This window comes from Ambystoma mexicanum, chromosome 2q (genome assembly GCF_040938575.1).
Source record: "Ambystoma mexicanum isolate Mex_15411 chromosome 2q, UKY_AmexF1_1, whole genome shotgun sequence".
In the NCBI taxonomy this organism is placed as follows: Eukaryota; Metazoa; Chordata; class Amphibia; order Caudata; family Ambystomatidae; genus Ambystoma; species Ambystoma mexicanum.
The window spans coordinates 373,446,212-373,473,308 of record NC_090924.1 but is presented as its reverse complement, the minus strand read 5'-3'; positions in this window follow the sequence as shown (position 1 = coordinate 373,473,308).

Sequence of the window (27,097 nt, the reverse complement as noted above, 5' to 3'; positions counted from 1 at the left end):
AATATAAATAATGAGTTTATGATTTCTTAGTTCCTGACTCTTACTGACCTAGATATGTCAGTAAAGGAAAAAAGAGGGAGCCAGACATGTGGAGTCATCAGTGATGTCAGCAATGTCATTTGTGATGTCATCTTTGATGTCCTGGGTGTTAGTCTTAGAGTGCACAGTGGTGGTGCGAGTTATAGTTGTTTATCTTACCATATATGGCAAATTTCAGGGTTTTTTCGGTTTTACTTGGAATCATAACATCCCTTAAACAAAGATTTTTTACTGAATTTCATAGGTTTTTAGTAGCGCAAATTAACCATAACATCTCTTTAACAAAGTTTTCTGACTGAATATACATTTTCATAGTATAAATTTAGTAGATGTGTACTAGTGTTCCCTTACTTTATAAACAATTAACTTAGAGCATACCGAACACCCCGCTAATGATTTTGATGTCCGCGGATGGTTACAGAAGACATCAACACTACCCAAACAAGCAGGAGGTATTTGAAATTGTTCTATCATACCATATACACGCTATGCAAGTTGAAAAGCAGCACATATACACATTATATATATTAATAAGTAAGCAGTGGAACCTACATATTTAACACATCAACCAGCCATTGAAATACGATATGTAATAAAATGGAGTATACCATAACAAAAAAGATATACCTCCAACATAATTACCTCACAGAAACTGCAGTGCTAGAAGCAACAGTAGACCTACACAACACAACGAATGTTTTCCAAAAACTAGTAAGTAAACTTCATTTTTTGTATATATTGCTCCACTTTATGTGTGAGGTACAGTATAATTAATATATTTTTGTTTTTCACACAGAAATGTGCAGGACTTTGGAGTGGCTGGAACAAAATTTTCCACATGAGGAAATGTCTGAAGAGAGTGATAATAATGGTAGACACTTGTCAATACAAGGAAATTAATAATCATTACCTAATGTGTACTTAACATATTTATGTTTATTTTTTACAGACAATACAAAGTTTGAAAATGTGACTCCAAAAGACACAATGGAAAAGACTCTGGAACACCTTGAACAGAAAGTAGATATTCTTAAGGAAAATTTCAACAGTTTGAAACAGTTAGTGGAGGGCCACATCAAAGAGGAAATTAAGTACCATTGACCCACTTGTATCTGTGCCCCCTCTCCATGTCCCAGTGAACTATCCCCAAACCGTGAACAACAAAATAAACGTTTTGATGAGATTTCCATCCCTTCATCCCCTCCCATCCATCCTCTCCAAACCCATAATTCCCCGATTTTTGAATCAGTTTCTGCTTCCCCCTCTCTTTCATAATTTGTGTATATGTATATAAATAAAAAAATGTTATATTTCTTGTATGAAAATCTTTGTATCTTATTTTTTTTTAAAAAAGCAGTTAAAATGTTGGCGGACAGCGCGCCTATCCGGCCTGTCTGTAATTAATAAAATGTGGATGTCCTAAGGACACTACACCTCTCCGTACCATTCGCAACCAAGATGGAACTGTTCTTAGAACACACCAGCTGTCCGGGATGTCCGTAAATCAACAAAATGGAAGTGTCCTAAGGAAACTATACCTGTCCCTACGTTCACAACTAAGATGGAACTGTCCGTAGAACAGGCGCGGTGTCCGGGATGTCCGTATACAAACAAAATGGAGGTGTCCTAAGGACACTATACATGGCCGTACAGTCTGCAGAACATCTACGCACATGCGCACCATGCCCATAGGTCCTGTGAACATCGCGCCTGTCCGTAACTGTCCGTCTCACAATTTTAATTAGTTTCAGGACCCGAACACTGTCCGTAGAACACCCGTGTACATGCGCACGACCGCTCCTGCGCATTTGCTGTCCTGCGGACACCCGTTCCCTTCACGGACGTGTTCCCAACATCATCATATGACCGCACCCACGCTGAGCGTGTGTCCTAATTTGCGGACTCTGTCTGGATGCCCAACATTTTAAAAGAACTTATTTAGACAATCCAAATTATTTTACAGTAAAACATCACCATTTCACATGTCCTAGACAATGGCCCTGGATTTCCATGTATTTTTTGTAACGTTTTGAATGCTTTTGAGTGTTCGATATTTTCTCGAGGCGCACCTCTCCACCCCTATAAAAAGCCATACACCAGAGCTGATCTTCACTAAGTTTCTGCCTATTGCAGATTGACTTTTGCTCTCTTTAAAGCTCTAGCTGGGATGACCTCATCAACCCTAATGGCATCCATGGCTGCTGTTGCTACATGAGCCTCACCAACACCCCCAAACCCTCCACCACCACCACCTCCCCAAGGGCCTGCAGAGGGGAACACACGTGAGAATGTAGAGGATGAAGAGGATGAAGAGAATGAGGTGGAGGAACGCCCTACTACCAGCACTCACCGGGAGTCTTGGGTGTGACGGTTGTTTACCATTTATGGTAACGTGCCAAAAGCACGTGCGGACAAGGTCACCTATCACCAGTACAAATTAGTGCTGAGTCGTGGGAGACATGGTTCATACAGCTTTGGTACGACATCCATGGAGCGACACCTAACTTCGTTCCACGGTGCGGACATTCGCATGGTTGTACCTTGTGATGAACGTAGTAGGTTGAGTTCCTCCACAACATCCTCCGTTTATGCTCCTCTCACCACAAGAGACACTCCTGTGGGAGAGCGCATCCCTCCAGCTGCTTCACAGGCCATTCGGGATGCTGTTGACCCTTACCTTTCTATGGTCACAATATTGTGTATGTACTGTGACGCAGTATTCTGCAGGGGGGAGAGTCTTCGAAGTGCTTTCGAGACTACGGTCACGGACCACCAGAAGACCTGCTACCTACCTAAATAAGGCCTACCCTACATCTTCCTCTCTCCACCTGCCCTTTTTTATCCCCGTGGTTGGTGTCCCTTCCTTATCCTCCTTTGCCCTCCTCTCCTAGTGTGTCGGTTGTAAAAAAGCCCAAAAAATAAAAAACAACAAAAATCCCCCGCAATAAAAGGCTCTTTTCAGAGCCGTCTTTCTCAGTTTAAAAATAGAACTTTCAAATAAACAGTGCAGGTCCCTGCACATTTTTTAAAAGTCCACGGACAGTCTTAGTAGAGAAAATCTTTTGGGGTGCAGCCTTAGCAAAACCAATGCACTTTTCACTGGGATTAGTTGCTGGCTCTGAAAAGAGCCTTTTGGTGGTGTTTTTGTGTGTTTGAAAAACTTGGAATTGTCAACATCTATTGCAAAATAAATGACTATAATTCCAAAAAAGGTTGCAATGCATTTTGTACATTTCTCAGAAAAATATGATTGGCAGCATATGTAAGATGGACTCCATCTCTGTGAAAAATGAATGTGCTACGAAACATAATATTTTCGTTGTGAAAAGAGGACATGCCAACATCTCTTAGAAAGGCACAAACAGCCTTATTGACATTACGCCTCGCTTTCTCCATTTGTGGACCAAATGAGGAAGAACGCAGCCACATTTGTCTTTGCGTAATACAAGAAAACATTACTTGGGAATTAGGAAACATGTCCATGACCTTCTGAAGTCCTTCTTTCATTACAAATTGCAAAGAAACTCCAGACACATGTCCTAAACTGTTCCCTCCACAATGAATTATAATTATGTCAGGATAATGCTCTGTCTGTAAAGTAGCACAGAGAGGTACCAAGTCCAGCCACTTCATTCCACGCACTCCATGCCAGTGCACTTCCATATGAGGGAATCCAAGATGTACAGATACACCACAACGTTCTGCATGCACCTCCAACCAATGTATCCATGAGTCTTCTAAATATCCAGATAATCTGTTTTCGAAAACACACAGCCATAGCTATCTCTTCTTCTCTCAGGAAAAAGACGTCCTCACTAAATCTCTCCTTACACAAAACACCCACTAAACTTTACTGACCAATCCCTAGCTCCGCTCATTCTAATTTGCATGTCTCTCCACCCCAGAATGCCTGTATGTAATACGTGCTGTCTGCAGACTGCCGCCATGTCCGTGGACATGTAGAAGATCTGAGCGTTGTAAATGTACATGTAAATAGTGTTCCCCATTTCCCCTTTAAGCTGGGCTCTGAAAAGAGCTGTTTTTTTGTTTTTTTTGCAGATGCCTGACAGACACCTGTTATTTTGTATTTTGTGGGTGTTTTTTCTTCTTACTTTACTCCTAAAATCTTCACATAACCTGTTCCAAAGCAACCCTTACATTCCAAAAGAACATGGCATTATCCAAAAAAGATAGAGAAACAGCATCTGCTTCAAAATAAGCAGCATTACTCGAAACAATATTCTTGTTGTTGCAGAAAAACATACCAGCTCTTAGCATGAAAGCACGCATGCCTTGATTGATTGCACACCTAGCAATGTTTGATCAGGACAGAAAACAGAACTGTTGTCCCATTTTGCTCTAGGACGTTATCCAGAAAAAATTACTTTCGCATTTGGAATGATGTTGATTACTGCTTGAACCAACTGTTCCAAATCTGCCAACAAAGTAGGGGAACTCACGTAGCCCAAATGGAAAGTACCATATGCAAAACTACCACATGGGGACTGTTCATCCTACGCATATCTCTACAAACTTGTAGAATTGCCTCTACATTGCAGTCAGTCACAGCGCTCCACACCACCTCCACTCCTCTAACACCATAATTGCTTGCCGCATGCCTGCATTGTGAATACTCCTGTAAACCATGGACAAACATATCTCTGAGCACCAATACCCTGACTTTCTCCACCTCTACCATCTTCACTACACACACTCTCTTTCTAGACAAATCAACGTCAACATCTGATTGGCTGATCCCTACAGTCCCCTTTCCATGCTAGAGTTGCTGGAAAACCATGTGTGTGGCACGCCCCACCCCCGGACAGCCGTGGTGTCTGCGTGGCACCTAACTTTTAGCCAGTCCTTCTACCCTTTCCACATCACTCTCGGTTCCATTCCCTCATTGGATGCAGCTAAGCAGTCACACAACCATCCACCAATCACATCCAAGATCTCTACATCTAACTCCATCATCAGAGTTCCGCACTTCAAATGTACTGTTGATCACTCTGAATACAAGTCTCATATCATTGGAAAGCACCTCCTGCAAAAACTACTGTACAAGTCTCGAAGATTTCTACTTACAGCTCCATACATATCCCCATGCATGATTACAAAGTACAGGTATGCATATTTTAATCAGAGTACATGTACAACTCTTATGATTCCATATAAACAAAGTAATGCCACTAAATCTGCATAGCCAATACACACATGCCAACGCTCCCGATTTAAGCGCGAGACTCGGTTTTCCATCAAAACATGTCACAATTTTTCACTGTATTCCACCTAAATTAATGCTAATCCCAATGCAAGCATATGAGAAAAATAAATGTTCCCGATTGCTATGGTGAAATCTCCCTCTCAGGTGCTCCCGATTGTTCACATGTCTAGTTATAATATGAAATTATTCAAATTTTTCCCATCTACTATAATGACCTATCACTTCCAAACCTCTCTGCTAACTACAATATCTAGAACACAGCTGTAAAAAGTCAAGTGAATTTCATGAACTTAAAATTCTACTCATTTACGAACCATGTACAACTAACATACTGTAAATAACATATAAAGACTGCACATAGTCAAATTAAATGCATGCATACACTATGTTCAAATGTCAAACAAGAATACTACCGCAAAAACATAAAAATCAATGTGTACATTGACATCAGTGCTATAAACACACAAAATTACTAACTTCTTCCTTTTACAATTGCAGTGAAGACCACTCTCCCGAAAATCAGCAGCATCTAAACTACAAACAACATATCCGAAGAAACCTGCACATTCAACAAAGTACATACAACGCTACTTTATGTTCTTACTGTTCCTCAAAAACACTGTTTGGTTCATTCATGTAATTTGCGCACCAAAATAAAATCGATTTCTGAACCATTCTGCCCACAAATCCGCAATTATTAAACAGAGATTAGCAGGCAGAATGGCACACAAATCCACGTTTTTTTGGAACACAAATAACATACTGAACCCTTACAATATTAGTACTACAAAACAAAGAACTGTTTTAATTTTATACCATTACGTTTACTATTAATGCTTCTCCTCACCACTAGCTCGCTTTCTATTCTCATCTGAACCGCAGTGAAGTTACATACAAACAGAAGAATAGCCTTCCCAACTCATTGTAACTGCCCAATGCACATTCACACACCACCACATACATCTTTCCCATCAAATTCATACACGCATGCACACAGCACACATACATTGCAAAACAAATCAACCCATACCTTCTTTTTTTTCAACAGACCCCAAAGAATGCCTATCAAAAAGCAAGTCTGTAGAAAGCAATGTAGAAATAGTGCAAATGAAAATAAAAGTGTGCAAAATAAGCATCATCTCTACCAGAGTTTGTACAAAACGTTCAAACAAAACAGCTAATGCAGTCATTTAACGAAACAAAAGAAGCGTCTAGTACAGAAACTTTGCCTCCTCTATCAAAATGTAAAACAAAACAGAAAGTGATTAACAAGAATTCAGCTACTACTACTGCTAACACTGCTCCTATAAATCTTGATGTAGTGGCAAGTAACCATACCAAAAAAGTATTTTAGCATAAATGTTCCACCACAGAGTCTTTCAGAATCTGATAAAAAGAGGGGCAAAATCATGCACAATCCTTAATACCTACCGTAGAAAATGTATTCTAGAAGCTCTCATAGACAGTTCAATCCTTCTCAAAAGGAAGTTATTTATTTTAGTTTTAAACAAGATGAAACCACTAACAAAACTAAGTACTAAACTACAAAAAAACTTCTCAATAAACGCAATGTCAACAAAAATAACTTCTTAAATATCTGTGGAGGTGAATGGAGGCACACCACAAGCACAGAACCATATTTTAATGAAGAAGCATACAAACAAAACCAAACAAACACAATCGCCATCCATAGCAGTGGACGAGGTTATGAAAACATTAATAATACCATCATGGAACAAGAAACACTGCTTACATAAATATCCCTAGACAACTCAGATTCGATTCAGGTTCTCCATTCGATTGAACCAGAACGTCCAGTATACAAATGGCCATGCACGTCAATGTGTAACATTCCCAACAAATCTTTAAAATCTGTACGCTAGTTCCTCAATCAGTATGTGAAAGGTAAAGACAAAATCCAAATGAAAGTGCTGCAAAATATGGATACCTGTCCAGTGCGCAAATACACAGGACTACAAGGACATTAATTAGCCTGCATTTCAGGACCTATTTGCAAAAGCACCTTCCATTATATCAAAATGATATCAACACATCATTCAACTGTAAGAAATCTAGTCTATAAACTGTACTATGCTAAAAGTCCTGCTTTAGAACAAGCCAATTTAAATAACACTCTTCTACATGGTACACCCAAAGACCTAGAAGAACAAATCGACCGTATCCAGAGAAAATATTTTGGAAGTGAAAGCCACTTAAAAAATGCAATAGCTTTAGAACAGGTTAGCAACAATTCTGCACATGGCAACTTTGTACTACACACATACAAAAAAGAAATAATACAATTTAAAGGTACATCCCCTGAAGTACCAAAACATGTGTGTGTGTGTTGCCGCAGAACTTTTTACAAAAGTAACACAAAAACTATAGACGTAACATACAAAATAGAAGACAATGAAGATTCCAAATGGTTTGAATTAGCTCTCTAACATTTAGCAGAAAACAAATACGAAATAAATGACCCCTTAATACTTTGCAGTTACTGCACTACAAAACTTAACAATAACCAAACTCCTTCACGTGCTATCACAAATAACTTAGAATTATTCCCACTACCAAAACACCTGCAACAACTCAATTTATATGAGAGCATCATAATTCAAACAGTACACACATTTCAAGCAATAATACGCCTTCAACCAAAAACAGCAAAATTACCTCCCTCTGAATTGGTAAAAGGCATTAGTGGCAAAGTAGTTTATTTACCATTAGATCTGACAGAAAATGTGCACACTCTAGGAGTGCAACGTCCAACAGAGCAATCTTTAATTGTCTTTAATTGTCTTAGTAAATGGTGTACGAACAAAAGAAAAAAAAATTGTCAACAACTCGTGGACTTGCATAAAGTTAGACAAGCCTTGCAATATCTAAAAGACAATAATGAGTACTACAAAGAAATCAATATTGAAGAAAACTTAAGGGGAAAAACTGAAATAATTCAAGAGTCACAAGAAACTCGTCAATTTGAACTTCTGGATCCTGCTGCAGTATCCAATATTTTAGACCATTATACAATTCATCCATTGCACTCCTAAGATAGCATAGATGATGCACTAGAAATATACCAAATGTGACAAACCAAAGGATCACCAATGAGCATATGGGAAAAAAGTTCAGAAGCACATGCTTTTCCTCTACTATTTCCTACTGGCAAAGGAGGAAGGTACGATGATAGACCCACTCAGATAACAGCATCAGAATACCGCTCATTACAAATGTAATCTGAAGATCCCAGATTTAGACAAAATGTGGAATACATATTCCACCTACTCTTTAAAAGTGAACTAGCAACTCTATGTTACGGAGTTGCACACATATTGAAATCGGGAACCCACTTTCAAAATATGTCAGCTACGCAATTAACACAAAATGTGCAAGAAAAAGATGAGGTTTTACATTCACGCATTACAAATCTGTTTGCAAACATGCGTAGTACAAAATAATACTCGTTCCGACGTCACGGAGATGTACATTGCATGATCAGAAATCTTGGTCCACCCACTTGGTTTGTTACATTAAGTTGTACAGAATATGCATGGGAAGATTTACATGATTTCCTACGCAAATCAAGCAAAAACAAAACAAACATAGATATAGTAACAACTGGAGAACTTTGCTCTCTAGATCCAGTTAATGTTTCAAAATAATTCCATCATCGTTTCATTGCTATGCTACACTTTATTTGTAATAAACTGTTCCTCCCCTCGGAGAAGTGCAACACTTCTTTTGGAGAAAAGAATACCAAGCCAGAGGAGCACCACATATCCACATGCTTTTATGGATTAAAGATGCTCCTAAATTTGGTCAGGACAGTGATGCCACTGTTTTGAAATCCCTTCACAAACGAGACATAGTGACCTTCATGCACAAATTGTACAATTTCAAAGACACAATGTGGCAAATATTGTCGTTGCAAATACAAATACAAAGGGAAATACTACACCAAATGCCGCTTTGGTTTCCCTAGACCAGTTACAGAAACAGGTGAAGTGAACAACTTCATGTCTTCAGTTAGACATAGCGCCTCCTTACACAATATGCGGTAACCATGGCGCTATTAGTGCCATGGTTGCCGCTGGTATTTTACTGTGTCCGCCTTGGTGGATGGCGGAATTACCGCCCTACTCCAAGGTGAGTGGGGGCGGTAATTCCCCCTTCACGAAGGCACTTCCCCATTCCCATTTTTGCCCCCATAGGGCTAAATGGGAATGGGGAAGGAGGTAATTATGGTATTGCAAATTGCGATACCGTAATTAGCACCAAGGTCCCTTTGCGGGCCCATTCCTTAACGGCTGGTAAAACCAGCTGTTGAGGTCAGGTCCGGCAAAGGGACCTCGTAGTAAGGCGGTAAGGGTTTACCGGTACCGGTGCCCTTACCGGTACTAGTAAACCCTTACTGCATACCGTATAATCAGGCCCATAGTGTTAAAGGTAAATCACCTAAGAACACATATTACATAAAAAGAACAGAAGAATCAAAATATATCAATGATTACAATGGAATCATTGCCCACTTATGGAATGCATACATAGATGTGCAGTACATTGCAGACAATTCCACTGCAGTTGCACGATATGTTACAGCCTACTTAACAAAAGCAGAAAAAACAGAGCTTCAAGACATCTGGAATGACCTATCATCAGACAAAACACTATCTCAGAAATTGTACAGTTTAGGCATAAAAATGCTCTCTCATAGAGAATGTGGTGCCTACGGAGCTGCAGATCGTTTAACCTGTACTGCTTTGTATGGAAAATCTGAAAATATAGTATGGCTAAGTCTTGGTCCTGCTAAATCTAGAAAAAGAGTTCTCAAATCATATGACGACATAGAAACAATAGCCAAAAATGATCCCAACAGCTAAGACATTTTGAAAAAAAATTTACTAGACACATACTACCCGAACAGGAGTACCACTTTGGAATGGAAAGCACCTACTACAAAAACTACTGTACAAGTCTCGAAGATTTCTACTTACAGCTCCATACATATCCCCATGCATGATTACAAAGTACAGGTATGCATATTTTATTCAGAGTACATGTACAACAATTATGATTCCATATAAACAAAGTAATGCCACTAAATCTGCATAGCCTATACATACATGCCTACGCTCCAGATTTAAGCGCGAGACAATTTACTAGACACATACTACCCAAACAGGAGTACCACTTTGGAAAACATGTGTCTATACCACATAGTCCAAAACTTTGCATACAAACATAATATGAAACCTGATGAAAACAAAGGTGGATATAGAGTGACAGATTGTGAAGGCAGCTTAGTGAAACTTACCAAACAAAGCTTAATTAATCATATCAAATTGTCATTAAAAACTCCTCAACATAAAGAACTATATTACATGTCCCTGCTACAACGTTTTAAATGATGGAGAAAAGAAGAAGAGATACTAGATAAATATGACTGCTATGAAGACGCTTTCAAGGCAAATTAAAGCACTATCACTGATGTGAACTTTATGCAGTACAAAACAATGTTGCAAAATGAACAGCAACATGAAGAAGAACTCTAGGCCCAACTAGATAAGGACACTTTCGACAGTAGTCAACCTTCTGTAACAGGAAGCCCAGAACCACTGGGACAGCCACTAATGGCAAATGAGGCAGAATTAGCTATGACAGAAGTAGAAAACACCATGTGTCACTATGAAGAAGATACAGAAGACTTAGCTGTACTACAATCAAAAGTTAACAAAGACCAGCGCACCATTTTTGAAGAAGTAACAAAAGAAATTGCACATGGTGTACAACACCTAAATAAAGAATGTACTTGCCAAAATTACAAACCTATTCTGCTATACGTCAGTGGTGAAGCTGGTTCAGGCAAAACATTCTTAATCAAAATCATCAGCAAGTTCCTTCAACAATTGACAAACAACAAACAGTCAGCTGTTGAAACTGCCCCCACAGGTTTAGCTGCCTACAACATAGGTGGTGTCACTTTACACCGATTACTACTCCTTCCAGAGGAACATCAAAACAAATTAGACTATTACAGACTTTCTAAAATAGCTGCAATAGAACTACGCAGAGTATTAAAACAAATGAAAATGCTACTAATAGATGAAGTGAGCATGGTCTCCAACCTAATGTTGGCTTTGATTCACCTCAGATTGCAAGAAGTACTTAAAACAAACTACGAAGAACTCTTTGGAGTAAAACATATTATTGTTTTCGGAGATCTTCTTCAATTGACACCAGTGAAAGGTGAACCTATTTTTAAAACCTTAGGACACAAACTCTGCCGTAAAAATGTTGGAAGCATAGGAAATGTCAACCTTTGGCAACATTTCCAATACAAAGAGTTAACAGAAAACATGCGCCAATCTGCAAATCTCACCTATGCCAACATTTTAAAAAGTATTAGAGTTGGTGTACTATCTCAAGAAGCAGAAACAATATCAAACACCCGGCACATCCATGCACTTTATGGCGATAACTCATGTGCTACTGATGTTATGGAACAATTAGCGCACACAAATGTCCATTATATGGCCTTAATGCCAACTCTTGCAAGCTGTTCCAAATTCAATGAAACAATGTTGAAAAAAGAAATGCAACCAATAATTGAAATTTGCTCCACAGACAAACTGGACGGACATGGTATGACACTACCAATGTGTCAACAAGCCACAACAAGACGAAATACCTTAGACAATTCTATCTCCAACACAACTTGGTTGGAGAAAATATTAAAATTATCCTTAAACTGTAGAGTAATGCTTAAACGTAACCTTGAATTGGAGCAAGGACTAGTTATGGGAGCACTGAGTACAGTTGTTGGCTTTCAAACACACCCACGTGACAGCAACATTCAGTTTGTCAATATTCTCTTTGACAAAATTTCAGAAGTAACATGGATAGGGTGCTCAACAGCTCGATTCCTTCTCTTCAAAGACATGTATGTATGCAGAGAACCATTTTCTCTAACTCTTGCATATGCAGTCACCATTCATAAATCCCAAGATCTTACCCTAGACAAAGCATTGATAGATATTGGTAACACAGTCTTTAAAGAAGGCATGACCTACGTAGCACTATCACGCTTACGTACACTTGATGGTCTATTTCTAATCAACTTTGATGCAAGTAAAATCAACGCTGATATTCCTTGCATTCTAGAATGCAATAGACTACGTTTACTATACACCCCCCACCTAAAAGTATATCCTGTTCCACAAAAAGGAAAACGCTCTACAAGAAAACTAATTCATACTGAAATGCAACAGAATCTGAGTGCAAATCCTCCAAAGAGAGTAAAAGAAGCTAATACTTCATCAATGACCATAACCAAAGAAGAACCTATAAGTCAAAGTAACTCAGGTACTTCTTCAAAGAAGCAACACACACTCCGTAAAAATGACTTGGACGCAGAACTATCTGGTCCATTCAAATTTTCAAATGTAACTGGTGTAAGTTGTTACGCAAATGTAGTAATGAATATTCTATTTCAATTGCCACCAAATTGTTGACAACATTTACTTACAGAGTACAGACCAATTGTGTTCATGGAATAAGACAAGAATTGGACTACTGTGCTGGAATGGTGAAATTCACTATAAACTCACAAGAAGATCCACAAGAATTTCTGATGTACTTATTACAAGTACTACAAAAACATACCTATAAATGAAATCTTCCAGATTTCATAAATGTGGAAACATATATGCACTCCCTGCAACAATGTGACACAAGAACAAATCCCTGATGAGCGCTTTGTGTATGTATCCATACCTAATTGTGAATCCATTCCATTTCAGCAACTTGTACAAAATGCAAACCATGCCAGATTATGTACTACCTGCAATTCAGATAATCGCTCCACCTTACTAATACAAACACATAGTAACTACGTAATACTAATGCTTCTATGTTACATTGCAGATGGTACCAAAAACAACTCCAAGCTGACTGGATTTACGCACGGTCAAGTATTACTTGGTAAGAAAACCTTCACAACAATAGGTATAATCTACCACGCAGGAGCCACAACCAATGCAGGTCACTACACTGCATACATTAAAAAGAAATGTGGATGGTTCGAACGTAATGATAGTACCATTACTCTAAAGCAGAGATTAGCAGCAAATCTTACAAACGTTTATTTAATCTTCTTAAAACCAAAATTAAATAACTAATCTGTATTTTAACATTAACAAAAATTCAGATAAAAAACTATAAACAGTTAGAATACGCCAACAGGTATCTAACTGGCCCAAGATTCTATAACAACCAAACAGATAAATGAATATCACTAAATTGTAACAAAAAATAGACACTCAGAATACGCCAACGGGTATCTAACTGCTTCAGAAATCTGCAATAATCAAACAGATAGAACATTAACCAGAAACAACAAGTGAACACTGAAAGGAAACAAACAAATAGACTGTAGCATAACAAAAAAAGTTTTTTTTTTAATCCAACAAGGATTTTTTTTCCCACAGACCCAATGATTTGAAAAACAAACACAGAAACAGAGCAAAATGCAAAGTACACTGGTTTGTAAACCAAATATGAGGGTCCAAAAAAAAGCTGAAATGTCTATTATGCAATGTAATAAGTCTTTATAGAATAAGTACACTAACATGCTCTTTTCTTTTATCACAGAAATTGAAAAAGAATATTTCCTCCAGGTACCAAACTCATGTAAAAAATATATTGAATCTCAACAAATGAAACAGTAAGTATAATTTCAAACATTTGATAGATATTTGAATCTATAGGTGTGATCTATGGCTGTGGTATGGTGCAGTGGTTATGGTCAGGGCCTAGAGTCTTGGGTGTATAGCCTACAGCCTACGGCCTGCGGCCATGCACCCAAGACTATAAGCCCTGGCTACAACCACCGCAGCATATCACAACCACAACCACTGCACCATATCACACCCATGCTACCTTATAACTTCAGTACTTATAACGTTGGTCTTGGGTGCATGGCCTTCAGCCATGCACCCAAGTCTCTACGTCCTGCCCACAACCAGCACACTATATGAAACCCATGGTGGCTTATAACTTCAGTGCTTATAACTTTGGTCTTGGGTCCATGGCCTTCGGCATATTGCATGGCTGTTCGCCGGCGCGCTGTCGGCGGATCCAAGATGGCGGGCGCATCGGAACAATATGATGCACATCACGCCTCGCTCCAGCCTATCGATGGACATGTCGCGTGTCCGTGGACATGAAGCGAGCCCATTAGCCAATCGTTGTCCTGCCCGCGGAGCGAACAGGGAAGTTTCTCTGCGGAGCGGACATAGATATCACACATTTTTTTAGACCTACTTTTTGATTGTTTTAAAGAAAACTACTGGATGGATTTTCACCAAATTTACAAAAGCTTTCTGGACCAAACCGCTGCTCCTGCTGCAAATTTGATGAAAATCCGTCCAGCGGTTTCCTCTGTAGCTGTGCGCAAAGTTTTTTCTCCCATTCAGTCTATGGGAAAAAAATAAGTTTTGAGACCCCACTTATAACTTTGCCCCCCCGGACCAAACCTCACCAAAGTTTGCAAAAAAATTGGGCAATACACTTTTTTTGCAAAGTTTGGTGAGGATTCGTCCAGGGGGAGCGGAGTTATAAACCACCCAAAAAGTGCTCTTCCTATGGAAACAGCAACTTAACCATAACTACACAGCCACTACCGTGGCCGTGTAATATATATATATATATATATATTTAAAAAAAAACCATTACCCGATCCGGAATGGAAACGGGATGAGATAAGCGGAATGCACTCCCAAAGAAAACGAATAGAGAAGGCCTTAATGACTCTCTATATTTAAGCAAAAAAAACCAAGTTGGTCCAGACTGACATGCCTTTATTTTAAAGTCAGCATGGATGAGAAAAAGCACAAAACACAACGCGTTTCACGGTACACAGACCGCTTGATTACGTAGAACAGTGTAAACATAGACAAGGTGACTATATATGGACTCATATATCTCTATTCCCTGTTCGCAATGTAGAATGTCTCCAAGACAATTGACTGCTGTCTCAATCCTAACATGGCAGACATCTTAACACTTACAAAACATTGCACGATTCCCATAATAAATGCATATCAGACTCATTCCCAGCACTTTGCATGTTTTTGTTGTAGTTTCTGTTTACGTAAAATAATTGCAGAACCAAGTGCTCACAAGTGCGTAATGAAATGCTAAATTCAAAACATTTCTCAACATTCGTAAGTTGCAAACCATTTGTCGAGCATTGATAATTAGTGCAGGCAGTGGAGCTCTGAAAGCTGATGTACAGGAATGCTACTCTAGAGCGATATGATTCAAGATGCCAATTGCGCCAAACAGCACATTATGTCAAGAAAATCATGACAACATGTAAAATATGGGAACCATAACATAATAGCCCCAAAATAGATGCTGGCTATGAAGTCGCTTGGCATTATCACTTGGTACTAAACAAATGGGTAACCAATGGAAGTAACTCTATTACTGGCATCAATAAATAAAATGCCTAATACTTAGCTGGATGATGGTATCTGCCAGCATAAACCAGTCTATTGCTAATAAAGTGCATAGTGCATTTTACAGCAATTTTTTAAAATGTACCCTATGTAGGAAAATAAAAAATGCGAATGCCTGGATGTGCGAATTTGCAATAACCAGCCCCTATGGTCAGACTGCAATTAGCAATTTGGCAACTAGTGATGTATCCTACATAGAGGTATTTAAAGTGCTCAGTGCATTCAATACCTAAATATTGAATCCATGCAAATATGCAAAGCAACCTAGTCTTAGATGTGATGCTAGAGTTAGATGTAATAAAGTGCATAGTGCATTTGCATGATAAAGTGCATGGTGCATGTAAACATCTAGTTAGCATCTAGTAACTGATCTGTGCAAAAAAGATATTTTTATACATATGATGCCTGTTATTTCCATTGTGCCCAATACTACTTGAAAAATATTAACCCAGGACAGCCTGAGCAGCAAAGCCACATGGTCCCACAAGATAAAACATAAACATGTGCAAAAGAAGCCTATAAATGGAATAGAATCTAAAAGAAAAGATTATCAAATAGTCTGGGAAGGACAGGGGAAAGAGAGAAGAAAATCTCAAAAGAAGGTATACACCTAAAAATGTATGAGCCCAAATACACTTGTTCAAGGAACAGAAAAATTAAATAGATGTTTAAGATAGGACATGCGGACGTATGTCCTAATTTAAAAAAAACCCTCCTTAGCTTCATATTTTCCTCTGTTATGTAAAGGGGATGACAAAAAATATGCCATGAGCAATGGACCAACCTAAAATGTAAAAGAGAAGATACCCCATTACATAAACAGTGCGATCACTTATGAACCCTCCAGTTACAAAGAACCTAAACGGCCCAGGACTAGGAGACACATAACCCAACTCGGAGAGAACAGACTGAATGTACAGACTGCAATAATAACCCAACATCATGATTTACAAACCTCTTCAACCAACATTTGAACCAGAGTTAGAGTGCGTAACTAAATTACAACTTATACATAATAGTACAATGATAAACGACCTGAAAAGTTGTCCTGCAAAAAATTCCTACAAGGGATCCCCTGCAAAAAATCACCTGCAAAGAATCACCTACAAAAAATCCTACAGAAAATCACCTACAAAAAATCAATCAAAAGGTGGAACAAGAGAAAAATAATTTGCTGATCTAGTAGTTCTTACAGTCGCATGAGAAAAATGCATCAACAATATGGTGTCATATGTAATCAAGGAAACATGCATAAAAATCATAATTAAGTTCCTAAAAAAGTATAAAGTTCTTCATCCAAATTGTGGCCTCTTGGTTTTTTAGTTTCTAGGTCCAAAATGCATTTGGTTTCCAATTGTCTCAATGCCAGTTCTCTGTTGCCACCTCTCGGATGTTTAGCTATGGTATGAATGCCAAAGAATGTAAAACCATCCAATTTGCTGTTATGTACTTCTTGAAAATGCATTGCCATGGGGTAAGTAACATCCACATTCTTGATCGCCCTGATATGCTGTAGCATTCTTAGCTTGAGTCTGCCTATAGTACTGCCTACGTACCACTTGTCACAAGGACACCTGAGCACATAAACCACATACTCAGTGTCACAAGTGATACGTGTCATAATAGAAATATTCTTAGCCAAAATCGGATGTTCATAATTGGAGACATCTGTTGCATATTTGCAGGCCTTACATTTCCTGCACTTACGGAAGCCTGTAGTTGGTGTATTTAGCCAAGTAGAGCCTATGGATGGAGTGGTAGGGCTCATGAAGCTAGAGACAAGGTTGTCCTTAAGTGAGACAGAGCGTCGAAATGTAATGTTCATCTTGTCGCCCAAGATCGTTCCTAAATGTTCATCCAGTTGTAGGATATGCCAGTGTTTCCGCATAATCCGTCGTATTTGCTGGGAATTTGTACCATAAGTGAGTATGAGTCGTGTCTCACTTGTTTGGTCATTTAATGGTAACTGCACTGTGGTAGTTAACAGTGAGGAACGGTCTTGGTCCCTAGCTTTGTGAAAGGCTCTTTCAAGTATGCGTTTGGGATACCCCCGTTGTTTAAATTTAAGAGCCATGTATGCACATTCTACATCAAACGTCTCCAGTTTGGAACAATTCCTTCTTATGCGAATAAATTCGCCATATGGTATAGACCATTTGAGGGAGGTAGGGTGATTACTTTTCGCATGTAGTGGTATGTTTGAGCTTGTCGGTTTGCGATAAAGTTCTGTAGTAAGTTCTTCCTGAGCCACCTTAACAAGAATATCGAGATATACGATAGCAGTCTTGTGGTGGCTTTCCGTAAACTGGAGATTTAGTTCATTAATGTTCAACCTCTGGACAAATTCTAACCACTCTGAGCTAGTACCATCCCAAATGATGAATAGGTCATCTATGTACCGCAACCAGAGTATTATTTTGGCTGTATACTCATTATTCTCTGTACCCCAAACAACAAACTTCTCCCACCATCCCATAAACAAATTGGCATAGGATGGAGCAAATGTGGTCCCCATGGCAGTACCCTGAAGTTGCACATAATATTCTTTGTTAAATAAGAAACAATTGTTTGTCAAACAGAGATGAGTCATGTCCAATATCATACGGCTGTGTGACAAAAAGTTCATAGACCTTGTATGAAGAAAGTATTCGCATGCTCGTAGACCATCTGCATGCTTGATGGAGGTGTATAGGGATACTACATCTAAGGTGGTGAGTAGATATGTGGGTTGCCAAGTAATTCCATCTATTTTGTTCAAAAAATCCTTGGTGTCTCTCAAGTACGATGGTAATGTAGTAACAAAAGACACCAAAGTCTCATCCACAAATTTGGAGATGTTCTCATATAAAGCCCCACAGAGTGTCACAATGGGACGTCCTGGGGGTTTGCTCATGCTCTTGTGTACTTTGGGCAAGAAATAGATTGTAGGCATAACAGGGAATCTTGGTTGTAAAAATTTGCACATATCGTCCTCAAGTAGCCCATTCTCCCTATATATGTTTAGCAAATCAAAAAGTTTCGTGGTCATACCTGCTGTGGGGTCTGTGTCCAATTTTGCATAACAGGAACGATCGTTCAATTGTCTAGAAGCCTCCTTGATGTAATCGGCACGGTTCATCATTACAATATTAGTGCCCTTATCCGAGGGTTTAATAATACAGTTAGACAGGGTACTGAGATCTTACAAAACATTTTGTTCATGATGGGTGAGATTTCCTTTGTGATTCCATTTGGTCTGCCTGATCCTTTTCAGATCATTTATTACTAGGTCCTGGTATGCCTCAATGTATCCTCCTGGATTAAACGTTGGATTAAATCTGGATTTGCACCTTAATAGACTGGTCCCTGGCCAATCTGTATGTATGTTCATAGAATCCCAGTCTATATCACTGACGTCCTCAGATGGTGTACATATATTCAGTAAAAAAAACTTAGTTAAAGGGACGTTATGGACCCCTGAAATTCGGCAGTTATGGTAAGATAAGCAACACTGCTAACACTAACACCCAGGACATCAAAGATGACATCACAAATGTCATTGATGACATTACTGATGACATCACATGTGCATTTACTTTTCATGAAAACTCTGTAGGAGGGATTCTTATAATGTTGTCCAAAAAGTGTCAAGGATCATTTGAATAAATATCATGAGCTAATTAGTGCATTAAGCAATGCATTGATATAAATAGCATTCTATTATGGAGTTCTATCCAGTATACTAAGCAACTCATGCAGAAACTTAGGCAGTGTGTGCAGTACACATGATGAAGGTGCAATATTCATAATCTTGTCATGTAGAATAATGAAATGATAACTGCGTGCTTATTCGAGTTTTGCGTACTGTGAAACATGTAATAAGTAGCTAATAAAACCCACTTAATACATAATTACATTATTACAGACAAAACACAAAGAGACAACAACACATACAAATATGAGTATATACAGGGACAGAGAAGTAAGCAAAAAAGCAGAAGTAGTAGCAGAAAGAGTTAATAACCTAACTGATTATCTTTATGCAGAGAAATGATTGCTCTGTTTCAAAGCTGATACTTACTGTATGTATGTGTATCAAATGATGTCAGTGAACCCTAAGGAAAGGAGTGTGAGTACAATGTATACAAATATGAGCATATACAGGGAAGGTATAGTAATAAAAATAAAACTATGAGAAAGTGCTGATAACTCTAATGATTATCTTCATGCACAGAAAGGATTGCTCTCTTTCAAGCCTGTGTCTTCCGCTATATATATGTTTCATATGATATGACTTGACCCTAAGTCTACAAATATAGTACCTTTTCAATTTTTACTTCCTGACTGTTACTGAATAAAACTATGTGGCTTAGATTTGTCAGTAAAGGAAAAAAAGGGAGAGCCAGCCATGTGATGTCATCAGTGATGTCATCAATGACATTTGTGATGTCATCTTTGATGTTCTGGGTGTTAGTGTTAGCAGTGCACGGTGGCGCGAGTTATGGTTGCTTATCTTACCATAACTGCCGAATTTCAGGAGTTTTTCGGTTTTACTTTGAACCATAATGTCCCTTTAACAAAGTTTTTTTACTGAATTTGATAGGTTTTTAGTAGCGCAACTTAACCATAACGTCCCTTTTAACAAAGTTTTTTCATTGAATTTCATAGGTTTTTATTAGCGCAACTTAACCATAACGTCCCTTTAACAAAGTTTTGTTACTGAAGTTCATAAGTTTTTAGTAGCGCAAGTTAACCATAAACTCCCTTTAACAAACTTTTTTCATTAGCACACAGACAATATACAAAGATGGAGTGTAAAAATCAATTTCTCAGGGATGGCTTTACACAGAATGTTGCAAAGTAAGAATTTATGCTCGTTCACAGTGAAGGTCAGCTGCTTACATTTTTTGCTTGCGGGCCGGAGTGACCCACGACTCGCACTATAAGGTTCTATTGTTTTTTGACCTTGACAGACAGGGATCGTGCCAAACGACTTCTTTTGAAGGAGGGGTGCAAAAACGTAAGAGACGATAAGGATGAAATTTCTGAAACGAAACCGCTTTTATATATTATATCACTATGAGAAAGATCGTTGGCACAGACGGAGTCGTATGTAGGGACTGCATTACGAGTAGACAATGGAAAATGCCAATATACAGGGTAACTCATAGAATTTTCCACAAAAGTGGCGCACGCAGCTGGCACACAGTGTCCCCGTGCGATACACTGCGCCAGCCGCGTGCGAACAAAGCCATTTCATCGCACAGCGTATTCATGGATTTTAGCCTCCAAAACCAGCCGTGGCGCAGCGACCCTGCAGCAGCGCCAGTTACGCCCCCAAGAACGCCCTTGCGCAAGGAAAAGCCACCAAAATTCCCAAATCATCGCAAATGTCTGCGCTAACCCTGGACCAGTTCACAGGGCTGCCAAACAGCAAACGCCAAGCGGGGAACGTGTATTTCAGTGGTTCGCGGGAAGTTTCACACACAAATGTCCTGGGTACGTGTACATCAGGGGTGCGCATGAAGTAATACACACGAATCCATCAGGGCACGTGTATTGCAGGGGTGCGCGGGAAGTATCACATGCAAATTCAGCAGGGTAGGTGTATTTCCGGGGTGCGCGGGAAGTATCACACGCGATTCCATCAGGGCACGTGTATTTCAGGGGTGCGCGGGGAGTACTACACGTGAATTGGCCGTGTGGGTCCTCCCAGGTGTTCGCTCTACACCCTCCATGGCCCCTGCAGGCAGACCACACCACAGGGGACTACCCGGCACCCCTGCTCATGTCCCGCAGGCAGCCCATCCACCATGGGCATGCCCCACAGCCAACCCACATGTCACCTTGCACCACTGATCAACAACGCATGTCTCCCAGCACCCTCACCCCCCAGCACTGTGGGGCACCTGCCAGCAGGCCCCCACACATGTCCAACTCATGTCCCCCTGCACCCCCACCCCCCAGCACTGTGGTGCACCCACCACCAGGCCCCCACTCATGTCTCCCAGCACCCCCACACCCCCTGCAGTGCAGGGCACCCTCCACCAGGCCCCATTCATGTCCAACTCATGTCCCCCTGCACCCCCACCCCCCTGCATCCAGGGCCACCCTCCACCAGGCCCCCACTCATGTCCAACTCATGTCCCCCTGCACACCCACCCCCCCCCAGCATCCAGGAGCACCTTCCACCAGGCCCCCACTCTGTCTCCCTGCACCCCCACCTCCCAGCATCCAGTGGCACCCTCCACCAGGCCCCCACTCCTGTCTACCACCCCCGCCCCAGCAGTGCGATTCGCCTGGGTACGTGTATTTCAGGGATGCGCTGCAGTCTGACACGCAAATTCATCAGGGTACGTGTATTATGGGTCCGCGTGAACTTCCACATGCGATATCAGCAGGGTACATGTATTCCGGGGTTGCTTGGGAAGTTCCACACGCGATTGCCCTGGGTACGTGTATTCCGGGGTTGCTTGGGAAGTTCCACACGCGATTGCCCTGGGTACGTGTATTTCAGGTTGCTTGGGAAGTTCCACACGCGATTGCCCTGGGTACGTGTATTTCGGGGTACGCGGGAAGTTCCACACGCGATTGGCCTGTGTACGTGTATTTCGGGATACGCGGGAAGTTCCACACACGATTTCAGCAGGGTACGTGTATTCCAAGGTGTGCGGGAAATTTCACACGCGATTGTCTGTGGTACGTGTATTTCTGGTTGCACGTGAAGTTTCACACGCGATTTCAGCAGGGTAAGTGTATTCCAAGGTGCGCAGGAAGTTCCACACGCGATTGTCCGTGGTGCGTGTATTTCTGGTTGTGTGAAGTTTCACACGGGATTTCAGCAGGGTACGTGTATTGCAAGGTGCGCGGGAAATTCCACACGCAAATCCAGCAGCCTACGTGTATTCCGGGGGTGCCGTGGAGTCCTACACGTGAATCGGCCGTGTGGGTCCTCCCAGCTGTTCACTCTACACCCTCCACGGCCCCTGCAGGCGGCCCACACCACAGGGGACTACCCTGCACATGTCCCGCAGGCAGCCATCCACCATGGCCATGCCCCCCAGCCAACCCACATGTCACCTTGCATCACTGCCCACCAACGCATGTCTCCCAGGACCCCCACCCCACAGCACTGTGGGGCACCCTCCACCAGGCCCCCACTCATGTCCAACTCATGTCCCCCTGCACCCCCACCCCCGCAGCACTGTGGGGCACCCTCCACCAGGCCCCCACTCATGTCCAACTCATGTCCCCCTGCACCCCCACCCCCCAGCACTGTGGGGCACCCTCCACCAGGCCCCACTCATGTCCAACTCATGTCCCCCTGCACCCCCACCCCCCTGCATCCAGGGGCACCCTCCACCAGGCCCCACCCATGTCCAACTCATGTCCCCCTGCACCTCCACCCCCGCAGCACTGTGGGGCACCCTCCACCAGGCCCCCACTCATGTCCAATTCATGTCCCACTGCAACCCCACCCCCCAGCACTGTGGGGCACCCTCAAACAGGCCCCACTCATGTCCAACTCATGTCCCCCTGCATCCAGGGGCACCCTCCACCAGGCCCCACTCATGTCCAACTCATGTCCCCCTGCACCCCCACCCCCCAGCACTGTGGAGCACCCTCCACCAGGCCCCCACTCATGTCCAACTCATGTCCCCCTGCACCCCCACCCCCCAGCACTGTGGGGCACCCTCCACCAGGCCCCCACTCATGTCCAACTCATGTCCCCCTGCACCCCCACCCCCCAGCACTGTGGGGCACCCTCCACCAGGCCCCCACTCATGTCCAACTCATATCCCCCTGCACCCCCACCCCCCAGCACTGTGGGGCACCCTCCACCAGGCCCCCACTCATGTCCAACTCATGCCCCCCTGCACCCCCACCCCCCAGCACTGTAGGGCACCCTCCACCAGGCCCCCACTCCTGTCTCCCTGCACCCCCACCCCCAGCACTGTGGGGCACCCTCCACCAGGCCCCCACTCATGTCTCCCACTCCCCCACCCCCCATCAGTGCGATTTGCCTGGGTACGTGTATTCCAGGGGTGCGCGGGTAGTCTTACACACGATTTCATCAGGGTACGTGTATTATGGGTCCGCGTGAACTTCCACACGTAATATCAGCAGGGTACGTGTATTCCAAGGGGCGCGGGAAATTCCACACGCGAATCCAGCAGCCTACCTGTATTCCGGGGGTGCCGTGGAGTCCTACACGTGAATTGGCCATGTGGGTCCTCCCAGCTGTTCACTCTACACCCTCCACGGCCCGTGCAGGCGGCCCACACCACAGGGGACTACCCTGCACATGTCCCGCAGGCAGCCCATCCACCATGGCCCCGCCCCCCAGCCAACCCACATGTCACCTTGCACCACTGCCCACCAACGCATGTCTCCCAGCACCCCCACCCCCCAGCGCTGTGAGGCACCCTCCACCAGGCCCAGACTCATGTCCAACTCATGTCCCCCTGCACCCCCACCCCCACAGCACTGTGGGGCACCCTCCACCAGGCCCCCACTCATGTCCAACTCATGTCCCCCTGCACCCCACCCCCCAGCACTGTGGGGCACCCTCCACCAGGCCCCACTCATGTCCAACTCATGTCCCCTTGCACCCCCACCCCCAGCACTGTGGGGCACTCTCCACCAGGCCCCCACTCATGTCAAACTCATGTCCCCATGCACCCCCACCCCCCAGCATTCTGGGGCACCCTCCACCAGGCCCCAACTCAAGTCCAACTCATGTCCCCCTGCACCCCCACCCCCCTACATCCAGGGGCACCCTCCACCAGGCCCCACTCATGTCAAACTCATGTCCCCCTGCACCCCCACCCCCCAGCACTGTGTGGCACCCTCCACCAGGCCCCCACTCATGTCCAACTCATGTCCCTCTGCACCCCCACCCCCCAGCACTGTGGGGCACCCTCCACCAGGCCCCCACTCATGTCCAACTCATGTCCCCCTGCACACCCACCGCCCAGCACTGTGGGGCACCCTCCACCAGGCCCCACTCCTGTCTCCCTGCACCCTCACCCCCCTGCATCCAGGGGCACCCTCCACCAGGCCCCCACTCCTGTCTCCCAGCACCGCCACCCCCCAGCAGTCAGGGGCACCTCCCAGCAGGCCCCCACACATGTCCTCCAGCCAACACGTCATCACAATCTAGATCCCTGGCCCTTATGGGCAGCCTCCACATGCTAAACACCCACCCAAGTATTGCATCCACCCACTTAGAAATGCCAATTACATGATACAACCCCAATGGCAAGTATGTAAATGAACACATGTCCCTCACATACACACAATGGGTGTCAGTGAATGTCAAAACCCATATCATGACATGCATGAAACTAATGAGATGATACTACACATTGAAGTATGATTAAAACATATGTATCAAAAGCAACATAAATGGAATCAAAAATAAACAAACGAAAATGGGAATTTAAAACAAAAAGCAGCATGTCCATAAAATAATGTAAAACCACAAATCATAATCCAAAGGTGTCCAAAGTCACAGTTCACAAAAGTAAATCCAATGGAAAATTAAAACCAAAAACCATTGCTCCATGGGTAAAATCAAAATTTTAAAAAAAATTCCCAACAGTCAACTATATACAGATAAACAATCCAGGGTCCATGATCCCAACAGAAGAAATGAAACCTATCTAATAACACTACCTAATAAAAAAAATATATACAAAAATGTGGTCAATTGTCCAAAAGGTCCAAAAAATATAAAAAAGCAAAGGAAACGTAACACTAACTACAGAACTATTTACAAGGGCAACGGGCCAGTCCGACGGCTCACTTTGGGATGTTCCGGGCCAGGGCATCATCGAACTCCTGCTCAATGTCCCAGAGGCGGCCCTCCTCCATGGCCCCAAGGGTCCGCAGGGCCGACGACATGTTCACCTCCAACTCCCTGCGGATTGCCTCGAGGCGCTCGGCCCGCCTCAGGGCCCTCTGCATGGAGTCTCCGCCCTGACCATCGTGAGCCGTGCCTCTTCCGCCTGCTGCCGCTCCGCATCTATGGCGTGGCCCAACCGCTGCCACACAGAAGACACTTCCCGTCCTGGGTCCTCCTGCCCTCCAGCCTATGCCTGCCCCTCCGATGTCGAAGGCCCCGAGCCATCATGGCTCCCACCTCATTGCTTCTGCTGCTGTGCCTGTGCCCGTGCCCTGGCTCCTGCTGCCTGCACATCCTCCACCGGCTGGGGTGCAGTCGTTGATGTGGCCACCCCTGCTGGACATCCGACTCCCGACTGTGACAGGGATGCCTCCTCCACCAGCCTGGCCGCACCGTCAGAGGCAGCTCCACAGGGCACCCAGGTGACAAATGGGTGGGAAGATGGCACGGAGGACGACTGGCGCATAGGGTCTTCAGTTGAGGAGGGGGTCGGAGCAAGATGCAGCAAACGGAGGAATCCGGCCTGGGTGACCTGTCCCAGTAGGCCGACGCAGTCAACAAGCCATTCGAGATGACGTGCAGTCTCCTCATGAAAGGACCACAGGAAACCTCGCATGGCCCGTTGACGCAACGCCACAGTCAGGACAGGCTCAACCTGTACCTGGATAGCCACGTCCACAGGCAGAGGAAGGCCAGTTGTTGTGAGCTCATCCCCTGCCTGAAAACGGGTCTGGACGTAGGCATCCCTGCTGGTGCAAGATGATGCAGTGACAGGATCAGGGACAGGATTGCACACAGGCACCTCCGCGGCAGCCTGTGCTGCCTCCTGTCCCTGGTCCTGCACTGCACCACTAGCACCAGTGGAATCTCCACCTCCAGACCCCGTCTCTGTCGCTTGCACGGCCTCCTCCTCCACCAAACCCCCCACCAACCTGGATGACTCTGTGCCATCTTCCCACGTTGGGCCCTGTGGGGTCCCAGCTTCCCCTTCTGCTGCCGAGGAGTCCAACTCCGACCTCTGCCTCTTGGACCTCCCCCCGGCAGATGCGGCCTGGGACACGGCTCCGGACTCCTCACTCCCGACGAGATCACAACCTAGGAGGGGAGCCGGGCCTTGCATCTCCGGCTGGCGGTGCGATCCCCGCCGCTGTGCTCCACAGCACCTTCTCTGCCCTCTTCATCAGTTGACGCTGCAGACAGGGAGAAATAAAACACAGGCATCAGGGCACTGTACAATGGACACATACACACATGACAGTTGTACATGAGTGGCATTGGCAAACCTCAGACATGGCATCACAATTGCCAACACACATGTCATTTCAACTCGCACACATGAGCCATACCACAGCCATATCGCAACAGCCAGTACCATCCATACACATACAACAGCATGAGCAGGCAAAGGTGAGCCAGACATCACAT